This window comes from Anabrus simplex, chromosome 12 (assembly GCF_040414725.1).
Source record: "Anabrus simplex isolate iqAnaSimp1 chromosome 12, ASM4041472v1, whole genome shotgun sequence".
NCBI lineage: Eukaryota > Metazoa > Arthropoda > Insecta > Orthoptera > Tettigoniidae > Anabrus > Anabrus simplex.
In genome coordinates this window covers 2,206,784-2,222,797 of record NC_090276.1, presented here as the reverse complement: position 1 = coordinate 2,222,797, position 16,014 = coordinate 2,206,784, and positions in this window count along the sequence as shown.

Genomic DNA, 16,014 nt, shown 5'->3' with positions numbered 1-16,014 from the left:
GGAGGGTAAACAGATGATGATGATGATGATGTAAAATTCATGAAGTGTTTATTGTAAATTAAAGTCGGATTATATTTAAAATTAGGGTACACTTTGTAATGGACAACTTTCAAGGTTACCTTTCAGGTAGTAATTCCAGTGCGATACGGCAATGGGGAAAAACTTATGTTCGCTGCATTCTAATAAATAGATTATATTAAACAATTATAGTTGTACTAATGGGGATGAAATAAGTTTAAAAATATGATCGGAATGAGGTTGTAACCTATCGTAGGCCCTTTTCTTTTGAAGAATTGCTGTCATAAATAACTCATATCTGTCCACGGTTTTTATTGTAATTTACGCTTAACTCCAACAGTCAAGCAGGACAACGCTCTTGTTCCGATTTCGTGGCCTTTTCGTATGTCACTGTATGACGATTCTCCTTATATCGTTTTCGAACTACCCTACAATCAACTAATCGTAATATATGCCTTGCGCCGCAACATGGATGAAGTGGCGCTATTCGCGCTCTATGATTATTAATGCTCTGAGCTAGGGCCTCTCACGCGTGCAAACCGAGACGCAGAGGCTCCGTGTACTGTGCATCGGTCCAACTGGGCTCGACTCGGGTAGTGTAGTGTAGAGTTTGGTGATAGGCGGCTTGTTTATCAGTGTAAGGCATCAACATAAGCATGGAGCAACCTCTTTGGAAGAAAGCAAACACTTCCGAAAGTTTATTTCAATCAAACTGGGAACTTTCGTATTTTTTCTCAGTCGTGACGATAAAGCCAAAATGCCGGGCTGAGTGGCTCAGACGGTTAAGGCGCTGGCCTTCTAACCCCAACTTGGCAGGTTCGATTCTGGTTCAGACCGGTGGTATTTGAAGGTGCTCAAATACGACAGCCCCGTGTCGGTAGATTTACTGGCACGTAAAAGAACTCCTGCGGGACTAAATTCCGGCACCTCGGCGTCTTCGAAGACCTTAAAAAGTAGTTAGTGGGACGTAAAACAAATAACATTATTATTATTGATAAAGCCGAATGCTTAAACACTGGGACAATAATTATGTTATCATCAAAAAGATTTATTTTTCAATACAAAGGCTTTGTTCGATTTCTTCGAGAATTTGTCGAAGGAAGATTTTCCTAACCTGCATCGATCGCAGCTAAGATTATTTCTATGTTTGGTTCCACATGCACATGTGTTTTGACGTGTACGAAAACTAGATTGCGTGCGAGTATCTCACTGTAATTTAAAGAGCGCTCTCAGAAGTGCTCTCAGACGATCCCTTGCTCCAGTTATTACTGGTATAATTGCAAAGAAAAAGAGCTAGAGAAGATAAATTGTCTGCTCAAACCAAATTGAAAGAAGAGTTTTAACATCGGTAATACAACAGAGTGTCGCCGCAGTGAAGGAAGAATCAGCGGGAAGGTGAAGAAGGCGGAGACAGGCCGAACGGGTGAGACAGATGTAGGGAAAACGCAGTGGGGATTTGCACCACGTAGACAAGTACGATGACCACTCAGCCACTGTTACACTTGACTAGTGTGCAACTTTTCATGTTTATACGCGGTGCTTTACAATCGGAAATTCGTATTTTTTTCGGAAATTATTACGTTGCGGACCTAACAAGTTCAAGTTGAATGTGTTCTATCCCCTCCACGTGGTCCGAAGCGGATCCTGCCTCATGACATTTGTCCTCATTTATTTCGAAACCGAAACTGTACGGTACTGACCCAAACCCTTCTACACGAGTTACTGTTGAGTATCCCTCAGCAGGTACATTAAGCTAGTTGAAATCGATTGGACGCAGGGTCTGACCCATCCTTGTAAAATCTATAAGCAACTGCTGCACTGGAGAGATTGGTAAGTAGCAATCTGTTGGAAACTCTAACCTATATCGTCTAGTAGGTACCTTGTTCATTATGGCTTCGGTAATTAGAAATCTTTCTTCTGACAACTCTTAGTATGGGTCGTCCTTTGCCTTCTTCAGTTTATAAATAGTCCTCATACAGCAGTAAAGCTTCAAACTTCGTCTTCTACATGTCTCCATTTTGAAATTTTAGCAACTGTTAAGAGGTTTAACACAGGGGTGCTGCTAGGTTAATTTAACACAAGATTTAACAATTGTTAGAGTTAACAATTCTTGATGAGACGACCATTTTGTTAAATTGTGTGTTAAGTCTCCTTAACAGCAGTGTTAACACTTAACATTCGTTGAAGAAACCGGGCCCTAGTGAAATATTCTCCTGCGCAATGCGCCGTGCGGTGCAGAGGCTCTGCTCCAAGCTTTCGACTAACAGTTTTTAATTTTTCACCAGTGATTCTATAATGCGTATTTTCAACAGTTTGCGTCATTCGAGAGCCACGCACCGTTGCTTATGTGACCACTGAAAACATGGCGGACGTTCGTTCAATTAGCTTCAGCCATGCAGCGTTTCCGCCTCTCTATACTATTCTTGCTCGCTGGTTGAGGCAGCATGTCATCTAACCGGACTTGCGCGTACATCACAGCGCTAGTTCACTCGCCTAACATTATGGTCTAGCTAAGGAGATTATTTTGTTGCAATTTGACTTTCATATTTGGAATATCACCAGCTATGTGGAACATGTCTCTATAAATTATTGTAGACTATTTTATGCAGTAAATTCTATGCTAATTTTTCTTGCCGGCCTTGGGTGAGTACTTTATTTAGTTTAGGTCCAGTTTTACGCCCGGATGCTAACCATGTGTTGAGCGATTGCATATGAGAACTCAATCCCCAAGTTAAGAGTAGCTGACCAGAGGACGAACTTTGCAACTTTTCAGTTCAGATTTTGTTCTACCATCACTTTCCAGATTTAGCTTGCAAAGTGAAAAGTTAGGAATATTTTCACGTTTCAAGCCTGGTACCCTATGTTCCTCCATTGGTACAGAAATACAAAGTGCAAAGAAATGAATTGAAAAGTTTTCAGAAATCTTTGCAAAGAGATGATTTCCTTTTTTATCTGTTAATTAACAAATATGTACACTAGTTTCTCGGCGTACAATTTCGTTTAGTGATATAAACACGTTGTCCGCCTCTGTGGTGTAGTGGTTAGTGTGATTAGCTGCCACCCCCAGAGGTCCGGATTCGATTCCCGGCTCTGCCACGAAATTTGAAAAGTGGTACGAGGGCTGGATCGGGGTCCACTCAGCCTCGGGAGGTCAACTGAGTAGACGTGGGTTCGATTCCCACCTCAGCCATCCTGGAACTGGTTTTCCGTGGTTTCCCACTTCTCCTCCAGGCAAATGCCAGGATGGTACCTAACTTAAGGCCACGGCCGCTTCCTTCTCTCTTCCTTGTCTTCCCATCCCCCCGCAAGGCCCCTGTTCAGCATAGCAGGTGAGGCCGCTAGGGCGAGGTACTGGTCATCCTCCCTAGTTGTATCCCCCGACCCAGTGTCTGAAGCTCCAGGACACTGTCCTTGAGGCGGTAGAGGTGGGATCCCTCGCTGAGTCCGAGGGAAAAACCGACCCTGGCGAGTATAAACAGATTAAGAAAGATATAAACACGTTACGACGAGAGCTTTTGTTATCATCAAGTGAGCAGAGTGATGAAAAATCCAACAAGAGAACGTACAAAGACAGGATTAATTTTCATAACCTCACTTCGACGGAATTTCACGAGTGATTTCGTATTACCCCAACACAGGCTGAACATATTCTTGAAATGATCGGTCATTTATTGAAACATGCAACAAAAAGTAGTCAATCCCTTTCCCAAAAACAACAAATTGGTTAGTAAATGGTGTCCAGCTGCACGCGTAGCAGCAATGCATGGGACATCAAAATCAATTATTTGCAGAATTGTTACCAAAGTCGTGCCGGCCCCGTGGTATAGGGGTAGCGTGCCTGCCTCTTACCCGGAGGCCCCGGGTTCGATTCCCGGCCAGGTCAGGGATTTTTATCTGGACCTGAGGGTTGGTTCGAGGTCCACTCAGCCTACGTGATTAGAATTGAGGAGCTATCTGACGGTGAGATAGCGACTCCGGTCTAGAAAGCCAAGAATAACGGCTGAGAGGATTCGTGGTGTTGACCACACGACACCTCGTAATCTGCAGGCCTTCGGGCTGAGCAGCGGTCGCTTAGGCCAAGGCCCTTCAAGGGCTGTAGTGCCATGGGTTTTTGGTTACGTTGGCCTGATAATCCACTTAATATAGCGACGGGATTTCTAATGAAGGGCGAATTTCCTGCTGTATGTGGATGTGTTGGCGGCACTCTTGTTAATATTGAGAGGTTATTTTTAAAGTTGCCAAGAAGGATATCCCATTTCTCCTTGACAACTTCCAGCGCAGCCAGCTTCTTGCATTAACCATTCTTTCCCATAATAAAAACTTTAAAACTAACGGTACCACAATTATACCGTCAATTTCGCCGCGAAAAGTAAAGCATTAAAATCATAGAGTATTAGGTCTATACAGTTTGCCCATGGAATAAACTTGATTGGATCACTCATTCTCAAAGACTCTTCACTTTGCGAAGAAATTGAAAAGTACAACCTAGATCATGGTGGAATAGAAAGACTTTGCAAGTATTGAAAAGCGAAAAGTGCAAAGTTGAAAAGTTGCAAAATTCGTTCGTGGAACAGACCCCAGACTACGTTAACGATGAGCCAGACAAACTCTATGATCATAGAGCTCTGTAATATCGTACATAAAACTGTTGCGAAATTTGGTCTTACTGGCTTAAGTCCAATCAAAGAGTGAATTAGACGAATGAATATCGCTTTTTTCTCTTAATGTAGACAGTCGGGAGCAAAGGTCAGTTTCTCTACACCATGTTATCGCCTGGTGCGGGTATACTGCGTTGTGTTTCTTTGAAGACTGGGAAGCAGGATTCGGGAAGTTGTTGTTTTCCAGCCTTGTCTGCAGTGGAAGAGTTCTTCTGACTTGGACCACATTATTTTGATATCTGTCATATTTTAAATAGTTGGGTCTATCATGAATTAATATTGAACTAGGTGTGGTGCCCTTCGTTGACATGTATAATTATGATTGCACTCAAGTTGTTCCCGAGATTCTGTCAGCGGCTCTGCGTGTTTCTGTGAAGACTGTGCGGCTTCTCTGTGGTCGTTCGCATTTTTGCTGCTCTTAATTTCATCTCTTACTTGTGGCATAAAAAACCACCTGTAGGATAGCAATATTCTAAAAGTATTCACAGAAAGACATGGACAGTCTGCATACAATAAGATTAGAGTACGGTAATTACAAGTTCCGATACCTGTTTTTACATGTAACATTGCACTTCTCACCAACCGTTATTATCTGTCGCTCAATTAACTGTTGGTAAATTCATTTTTAGTCGGAAAGTAGCAACATTCCACGAACGTGAAGTCCGTTCGGATTCATTTCAAACTCTATAATCATCCCACCTTGACATTAAAGAGCAGAGGATAAAAAAGAAAGAAGATGAATGAAGGTATCGGTAAAACAGAGGGAATGAAACACCCTAGGTCAGGGTTGGTACCGACTAGACTGCCTGCGCGGCAATTTCTACCTGCCGTACCACAATTAATCGGGTGGGTTGTTTTAATTAATTTGTCAGGTAAACTTCAAATGTGTGCCTATCAGCAGAAATCTTTGAACTGCTGGCAGCGTACAACTCGTAGCCTACTACTAGATGTTGCCCAACTTGGTAGACACACTGCGGGGCGGGGCTGTAATGCAGAGTGTCACTGCCGATAGTAAGTTCGCAACAAACAAGAATGTAGTGCCGCCTTCAAAACTGAGTTCAGCAAAGACAATACTTCTAGCCGAGTGCAGCCCTTGTAATGAGGGTGGGTGGCATTTGCCATGCGTGTTATTGTGGGGGAGGATAGTGTTATGTGAGTTGCAGGGATGCTGCGGACCCAGCCCCCGAGCAATTGGAATTAACCAATGAAGGTTAGAATCCCCGACCCGGCCGGGAATCGAACCGGGGACCCTCTCGCAGTACACTGACCTTTCAGCCAACGAGACTCGCTGATAGGAACTACACTCGAATATATAAAACTAAAATAGAAGAAAATACAAAGTATGAAGAATTAGCTAGAAGGTTAGTTGTATTCCCATCTCAGTGATTGACAGGATTAACCGGGGTAAGGATATGGGAACTGTTAGATCTATTTGTCAGCGGGTAGCAAGGAAGCACCGTGGAGTGTGAAAGGAGACTAAAGTGTTCCGGGCATTGCTTTGTAGGATTTTTGGTTGGTTTTGTGAAATGGCTGACGTAGATTCTGAAATTCTGATTAGTCCAAACCACACGTGTGCTGTGCGACAAAACTCTAGACATTTATAAACATCGGAATGGGACAAGAAATGCCTGGCGTCTACTTTTCTTAGAACTAAAACCAGATTTTGATGTAAAAAATGGGTTTATTTTCAGTTACACACAGACATCCACAAAAAATATCATGTTAAATAAATATTTCAATAGGTCGTATACAATTGCGTGCTTTGACGTTGCCGTGTGACTTGTGTCTCACTGTATCCAAAGACGGGGCGACACGATGAGCACCGAGCTCGCACTGTGACACGCTTGAAAACTGTTCGCACATTTCCTCCAGAAAGCACTACTCCCTATCGCAAAGTCTCAAGAAAAAGAAAAGTTAGAATTTTACAAGCGTTATGTCTATAATACCGACACTTCTTAAAACATCGACAGGGCCGATGACCTAGATGTTAGGCCCCTTTAAACAACAAAACATGGAGCCTCAGGTCAAGGAAGAGGGCGAGATCAGCAAGTGGGCACTGTTCTTTATTACAGTGCGATGGAATTATAAAATACAGTGAGTCACAATGAAACTCATACACCAGCCAACTACACCAACAAATATATCATTTTTATTTAAAGCTCTTTGACAATTCAAGGCCGCATGCAGCTGTTCCATCGCTCGGGCTGGGAAGTACTTTACCCCCCGTATTCTCCAGATCTCAGCCCCTGCGCCTACGATCCTATCCCTAAAATGAAAGCACCGCTTCCGACCGCTCCGCCCGTCCGTGACCACCAGAGATGAGGCATAGCTGAGAACGAGTGCTACACAACGGTGGTGATTACTTCGCTTGCCATGTATCTAAATAAAACATAGTTGCCACTATAAAAAGTTAACCTATGTACTTGGTGTCGCACTTTGGTTTCACCATGGCTTTCCTATGCGATCTCCTTGGTCACTTTTACGAATCCTAGGGATTCATGTCTTCAAAGAAACCTGTCGTTTCGTTCAGGACGAGGGGCCGCCCTTCTGATTTGTGTATAGGGGGAATATTTCTTGTTGAACAACACCTGGCTGGTACAGGAGCATTAAAATGAATAACGGATGTTGCACTATAATGGAAGTCAAGTAAAAAATAATATACGACCGTGATGTAAGCTTCATTTCCGCAGACGCGTCATTGGAACTGCTGTACAGTAGCTTTGACGGAAATTATTACGGACTGAGTCGCTTTTAGTATGGTCAAAAATATGAAAACGTCCCTCAGAAATATACGTCATAATAGCAGCGGTCGGTTTCTCACATATATAGACATGTGTCATTTCCGAGATATCAGACTCAGTCGTGGACTAGACCCTGAACTGTTCTCGGCTAGCTTGCGTCATGTGTGCCCAGCACCACCTTATAGGAGGTGTTCAAAATGCCCGCCTTCTGCCATAAGGCAGGCACTGATCGTTTTCGCATGGAGATTCGCACACACTGGAATAGGCCCAGTTTGAAAGACCCTTAAAATTCCGCAGTGAAATGTAAGCCCAGGGAAAGAAGTCCAACGGTTTAAGATCAGGTGATCGGGGAGACGACTTCTGCCTATCCATTGACCAGGGTTACGTTCGTTAATGTGTTCACGCACATTGCGACAAAAATGTGCAGGGGTCCTGTCTTGTATTACACGCCTTCTAAGAGAGTATGGTGGCTGAATACTTACTTTACTGATATAGTGTACCCTAAAGCTATTTTGATAGAGCCAATTAAGGAAGGCATTCGACCAGGGCACATCTTTCAGATATCACACAAGTTGATCATAAAATTCCAAACATTAAATTAAAACAATGACTTGGTAGGTAGTTACTGAGGTTAGGATTCTAATGATGTCATTGTGGATCGAAAGCAAGTTCATATCGTGATCATACCTACGGGACACATCTGGAATTGTAGTTTGGGAACCCGACTGTTGGTAGGCCTCAAGATGGATTTTCGATGTTTCGCATTTTCAGACAAGGCAAATTCTGGGACTGTTCGTTAATCATGGTAAGGGGCGCTTCCCTCCCGCCGCCTAGCCCCTTCCTATCCTTGTCTGGTCGGTGCGACTTAAAGCAAATTTGTAAAACAAAAAAGTATAGAATAAAAATGGGCTCGAATTAGTGAGACTCCAGCGACGAAGTCACTCGGCTATCACGTTCTCATGTATTCAGTAGTCAAAGGAATCCTCCAGTTTACTTGAATACATGATTTCTTTATTAAAACTAGAACCTGTATTTTTAAGCAGTAATATGTTAGAAGAGTCCGCCTCTGTGGTGTAGTGGTTAGTGTAATTAACTGCCACCCTCGCAGGTCCGGGTTCGATTCCTGGCTCTGCCACGAAATTTGAAAAGTGATACAAGGGCTGGAACGGGGTCCACTCAGCCTCGGGAGGTCAACTGAGTAGAGGTGGGTTCGATTACCACTTCAGCCATCCTCGAAGTGGTTTTCCGTAGTTTCCCACTTCTCCTCCAGGCAAATGTCGGGATGGTCCCTAACTTAAGGCCAAGCGGTCATCCTTGCCTGCCCCATCCAATCTCCCCATTCCTCCATAAGGCCCCTGTTCAGGATAGCAGGTGAGGCCGCCTGGGCGAGGTACTGGTCATTCTTGCCAGTTGTATCTCCCGACCCAAAGTCTGAAGCTCCAGGACACTGCCCTTGAGGCGGTAGAGGCGCTGAGTCCGAGGGAAAAACCAACCCTGGAGGGTAAACAGCTTAAGAAGAAGATGTTCAAGAGCGAGAAGTACGATACGTCACTTGATGCACTCCAATCATTTAAAATTCAATTTTCTCTGCTTGAATATATTGAAGTTACGATATTTCTGAGGTAAGATTCAAATATATATTGTTAAGGTGAAGCTTTTAAGTTCCGCGTATTTCTGTTGTTGCAATTCTAGGAAGAGAAGAAGGCGGAGCTATTGCTTGAGAGAAGGTGTCGTTCATATGATAGACGGCGGAGCTGGAATCTCATGTCGTCACTCGTTCGTTCCTTGGTGTGGCCCACGGGCATGTGGTCTACTGTTCTCACTCTGCTGGGCTCAAGTCTGACGATAAGGCGCTATAATGTTATTCACGCTGGTAGTTTAGGGGAAGGTGCCTATGTTATTGCTCCTATCAAAACATGGAATTATTTGTTACATACCATAACAATAGTTGTACCGCTGTGCTTACTCCGCATCAACGCGGACATGGAAATATTGTTTAAGGGTGTGAACTGGCGATGGAGGTCATCGGTCCGTATGGACAAGAAAAATGCGAACATGATTATAACAATTGAGAAAAATTGTAGAGGAACGATCTCATGAGACAAGAGGGAGTCGTGAAGGAAGGGAAGAAGCGTTTATATCCCAGAGTCGGAAGAAAACGAAATGTCAAGGCCTACAATATCAAAAGCTGATAAAACTGATCAACAATAACATTATATTGACCATTGCTGTGATGTGTGCTGCCACTGCTCCGTCCCGAGTAAAACAGCTTCGGTTGAGTATTACCGGAAAATAGCTGGGGAGTTTGACTGTGCAGCGCAGTACAACTTGGCGACGTAAAGGACTGAGCAATCCAGTGTCTGACTGCTAATGCGCTGCACTACCTATTCTTTAGTTCTTACAATACTACTAAAATGGGCCCTCTTACGCGCTATTGCTGAATAAAGGATTTCAAAATTACTTTCTTGTACACACGAATAACATTAAAAAATCGTACACATCGTCTGTTGGCTCCTGGATATCATTGTACCAAATTTACTTTCTTATTCTTGAATGGAGAGAGTTAGTACTTAATTTGTCAGTATTTTTAACGTACATTATAATTTTCCAAGGAATTAGTTTTTCTTCATCTGTGGACACTCTTTGAAACTACCGGGCGAGTTGGCCGTGCGCGTAGAGGCGCGCGGCTGTGAGCTTGCATCCGGGAGATAGTAGCAAATACAGTAGAGACAATACACGACACTTACGGATTTCGCCTTGCTAAAATGGGAGACAATTCGACGGTGGCGCTCCTAGTGACTTGACCTGAACAAATCGCGCTAAATTCAAATATCAATGGAAATATATATACGGAAATGGATAAATAAATTACGTCTAGAAAGAAAGTGGTATTGAGATATTAACTTCGAAGTTGCTAAAGCAATTCTGGATAAATGAATGAAGAATTATTTAAAAGGTTATTATTCAAAGACTGAAATTAGACATATAAACAAGGTGTGAAATGGACTGCTGTGAAATGGCTTGATCTTTCATTTATGCATTACTTTTTTAGCTTTAGCATACCTGCCTGAAATCTTACGGTTGGATTTGTCTGTTTTCCTCATTTAAAAACAATGTATCATCATATTAAGACATTTGTCAATAAAAATATCGGCACATTCCTTACACATATGATGCAATGAATTAACATTTAATAGCTGGACAATTTTCCTCTTAACATGAAGCCTACTAACAGAAAGAAAATCTAATAAAATCCCGGCTTTAATCTGAGAAGAGGGATAAAAGAAAGAAAAGTTTGAAAATGTTGTCGATAGTGATGCTTTGAGGAATATTTACGTACAATTAGAGTAAAAATGTAACATACCCTTGGCTGTACAGTCGAGGACTTTTAAAGTCGCTGGCCTGGAAATGATCTGAACAGATCTTCTAATTCTTATACAAGCTTAACGCCCCTTCTTTCTTGTACACTTTATCCAAATCGCTTCTGTGACATTTCAAAACCCACAGATCACACCTACAACAACACATCGGTATTGAAGGTTAACTGCTGCACTATACAATAAAATATGCGTATTATATTTTAAGCCCGTTAAAACATGGGTCGAGCAGGTCAGAAGATTATGAAGTACTATAAAAATCTCTGTCACTGGAAGAATATATATGCAAACACAATATTACTTACATGTTCTTGTCACGAGGGAACCTGAAGAACGAGCGCGCATTTTTCTCTACTTCGTAATTACTGCAGCCAAACACAGCACATACCTTTCCCCTCATGTTGACAGGAGATATCAAGGAATGGCACACGCTACTATTTAATTATGTCAACTCACTGAAAACGCATAATTAACACCAAAAACTTCACACAAAAATGCACGTGCTCTTATGACAGAATCAGTACCGTTCAGGTCTATCCGCTAGAGTGTGCTCCAATAGCTGTCCCTCGATATCTCGCTCAGTGTCGTGTATTGTCTCTACTGTATTTGATAGTAGGTTCGAATCCCACTATCGGCAGCCCTGAAGATGGTTTTCCGTGGTTTCCCATTTTCACACCAGGCAAATGCTGGGGCTGTACCTTAATTAAGGCCACGGCCGCTTCCTTCCATCTCCTAGGCCTTTCCTATCCCATCGTCGCCATAAGACCTATCTGTGTCGGTGCGACGTAAAGCCCCTAGCAAAAAAAAAAACTCCTTGAAACTCGCCCTCGACATCATCGTCTTCGACTGTTACATCTTCATCGTCACTATCAGCTCCTTAATCACTGCATTAATCGAAATTACTTAACTCAATGTGCCCTTTAACTTCATGTCCTGCTTTATCGTTCATTATTGTGCAAACTTCGTCTGCGGAAAGACCAAGGCGTGAACACGCTATTTATTCACTCCATTGCCTTAATTTACGTTCCAATAATGTACAAACAGCTGTTTACATCAATATGGAACGTATATAGTGGGCAAAGGAATTCTTTCGTCGAAAGTATGGTACAGAAACCGAATTGTGGGGTCCTATGTGACAATGTTACCTAACAATCGTGCAAGCTGTGATGTAAGCTATGGATGGATGGCCAGACAATGTTACCTAGCAATCGTGCAGGCTGTGATGTAAGGAATGGATGGATGGTATGACAATGTTACCTAGCAATCGTGCAGGCTGTGATGTAATGTACGGATGGATGGTATGACAATGTTACCTAGCAATCGTGCAGGCTGTGATGCAAGTTATGGATGGATGGTCAGACAATGTTACCTAGCAATCGTGCAGGCTGTGATGTAATGTATGGAGGGATGGCCATGACCGATAAATATTTATGATAATTTCATTTTCGGAGAGGGATAAGTTTTTTTTGTAATATTCTCCTTTTCTCCTCCAAATGTCCTCGTTTGGATAATTTTGATCTGTACGTCTGTGCATGCGTTTGCTGCCAGGACCTGGTGTTTACAATGCACTCTGTCTTCTGGTATGGGTTAAAACACTGTCTCAGTCTTATCCTTGGCTTGGACAATATGAAAGTATCTGAGGTATGAGCGATGCTAGTAATGCCATCCCTTATGCAGCCAGCTATGAATGGTGTAATAATGTCGGCCATAGGGTTCGTTGGTGCATGAATTGCAGTGGGCTTGGCAGACTGGTATGTACTTGCAATTTCTGGCCCAGTGAGGAAGGCAACGGGAAACTACCTCACTCCTCATTTCCCTCGTACACAGCTGATGGTGGAGCTGTTGAGGATCCAACCAGCCTGAACCTACACGCAATCATGTCTGTGTGTTAAGGAACCTGCTAGCAATACCGTGAGTTTACAGCTCTGATAAAAGCTATATGGAGCACTTAAAAATGACATGTTGCGACATGTGCATGTTAAATGGTGCTGAGAGTGTTGCAATAAAAATGCACGTGTTTGATATCATCTGACTGTATCACATCAGATATTTTTGCTTTGCTATTTTAAATTGCAGCGACACGTGGAGGTCTTACGGTAACGTGGGATGGGACAGGTCTAACACTGGGGCCCAGCATTTATCTCATATGAAAACGGGAAACCACGAAAAGCCGACAGTCTGGTTCGAACCCACCATCTTCCGAATGGAAGTTAACAGCTGTGTAATACAGGCATATTGGTGGAATGTAGTAAATTATTTGGTCGTACGAACGAGATTATTTCTTAATATTGTGAGGGTCAGCGTATTTTGGTTACTATAATTGGAATGTGCATTTCTTGTGTGTGTGTGTGTGTGTGTGTGAAAAGTAAATTGTGTATTATTATTATTATTATTATTATTATTATTATCATTATCATTATTATTATTATTATTATTATTATTATTATTATTGTTGTTGTTGTTGCTGTTCATTGTAATAATATACAACCTGGTACTAGGAAACAAACTTGTAACTTTCCTTATCAGTAAACGCGGGGCCATTTTCATTTATTGCGAGGGACCCCCGAGCTACTGGTTGTTTCTGTTTGCGAATGTGAAATAATCAAGTTGAAGACCATTAATACACTACTCAGGAAATGATTTAAACAAGCAGTGTTGTAAGTAACTACAGCCGTACTGTGAGTAAGTTCTCTTTAGCTGACCTCGAACATAACAAGTGACCCGTGACAGCCACTCAGAACTGACAGCTCTTGAAATTCCTGGAAGTTCGTCATTACATAACTTGCGAGTGTCTCGAGGACAGTTGAAGGCTTACGTCACACTTATCAATACACTTAACTAACGTTATATTATAATAACCAGAGCATTTTGTTTCATTAATTGATACAATATTTTTCTTCTTCTACCGTTTCTCCTGTGCGGAACACGTGGTTCTAACCCTCTTTTACGGCCGGATGCCCTTCCTGACGCCAACCCTATGTGGAGGGATATGACCATTGTGGTGGTTGGTAGTGAGGTGTTTTGTCCGTGTTGGAACAACACAAATACGCAATCCCCGAGGTTAGTTTGCTGATACAAGGGATGCCGGATTCGATTCTCGGCCGGGTCTCCCCCTGTGGGTGGCGGTGATAGAATAAAACCCACGGTATCCCCTGCCTGTGGTAAGAGGCGACTGAAAGGGGCCCCAGGGGCTCTGAACTTGGGAGCGGGGGATGGCGAGCAAGGGGAACTTAGCTGAGTCCTGGCATTGCTTCAACTTACTTGTGCCAGGCTCCTCACATTCATCTATCCTATCCGACCTCCCTTGGTCAACTCTTGTTGTTGTCCGACCCCGACTGTATTACATATGGAGGTCTAGGGAATCTTTCATTCTCACGCCCTTCGTGCCCCTTGTCTTCGTTTGGTCGATATCGAAGTGTCGGATCTCTCTCTCTCTGATTAGTGTTATGTAGAGGATGATTGTTTAGTTGTACTTCCTCTTAAAACACCACCACCTTCGTGGCACTAATTTTTTTTGGCCGATACCTTCAATAACATACAAAAGTTGAAAACTAGAAAAGCAGCTGAAATTGATAAGGTTTCGGGGGATATACTAAAGACAATGGGTTGGTGATAGACATAAAGCTGAAAATTACAGGCCAGTCAGTTGCATGTAAGCTTTGGGAAAGCATTCTTTCTGATTGTATTAGATAAGTTTGTGGAATAAATAACTGGTTCGAAGAAGGCAGTTTGGTTTTAGGAAAGGTTATTCCACTGAAGCTCAACTTGTAGGATTCCAGAAAGATAGACTACAGAAGATATTTTTGATTCTGGAGGTCAAATGGACTGTATCGCGATTGACCTGTCTAAAGCATCTGTTAGGGTAGATCATGGGAGACTACTGGCAAAAATGAGTGCAACTGGACTAGACAAAAGAGTGACTGAATGGGTTGCTATATTTCTAGAAAATAGATCTCAGAGAATTAGAGTAGGTGAAGCTTTCTCTGACCCTGTAATAATTAGAGGGGAATTCCTCAAGGCAGTATTACTGGACCTTTATGTTTTCTTATATACACTGACTGACAGAGCAAATGCAACACCAAGAAGGAGTGGTCAGAACTTTATGCCAATTGCAGGGTAGACTGACGTCACTGAGGTATGCTCATGATGTGAAATGCGCCGCTGTGCTGCGCACGTAGCGAACGATAAATTGGACACGGCGTTGGCGAATGGCTCACTTCGTACCGTGATTTCTCAGCCGACAGTCATTGTAGAACGTGTTGTCGTGTGCCACAGGACACGTGTATAGCTAAGAATGCCAGGCCGCCGTCAACGGAGGCATTTCCAGCAGACAGACGACTTTACGAGGGGTATGGTGATCGGGCTGAGAAGGGCAGGTTGGTCGCTTCGTCAAATCGCAGCCGATACCCATAGGGATGTGTCCACGGTGCAGCGCCTGTGGCGAAGATGGTTGGCGCAGGGACATGTGGCACGTGCGAGGGGTCCAGGCGCAGCCCGAGTGACGTCAGCACGCGAGGATCGGCGCATCCGCCGCCAAGCGGTGGCAGCCCCGCACGCCACGTCAACCGCCATTCTTCAGCATGTGCAAGACACCCTGGCTGTTCCAATATCGACCAGAACAATTTCCCGTCGATTGGTTGAAGGAGGCCTGCACTCCCGGCGTCCGCTCAGAAGACTACCATTGACTCCACAGCATAGACGTGCACGCCTGGCATGGTGCCGGGCTAGAGCGACTTGGATGAGGGAATGGCGGAACGTCGTGTTCTCCGATGAGTCACGCTTCTGTTCTGTCAGTGATAGTCACCGCAGACGAGTGTGGCGTCGGTGTGGAGAAAGGTCAAATCCGGCAGTAACTGTGGAGCGCCCTACCGCTAGACAACGCGGCATCATGGTTTGGGGCGCTATTGCGTATGATTCCACGTCACCTCTAGTGCGTATTCAAGGCACGTTAAATGCCCACCGCTACGTGCAGCATGTGCTGCGGCCGGTGGCACTCCCGTACCTTCAGGGGCTGCCCAATGCTCTGTTTCAGCAGGATAATGCCCGCCCACACACTGCTCGCATCTCCCAACAGGCTCTACGAGGTGTACAGATGCTTCCGTGTCCAGCGTACTCTCCGGATCTCTCACCAATCGAACACGTGTGGGATCTCATTGGACGCCGTTTGCAAACTCTGCCCCAGCCTCGTACGGACGACCAACTGTGGCAAATGGTTGACAG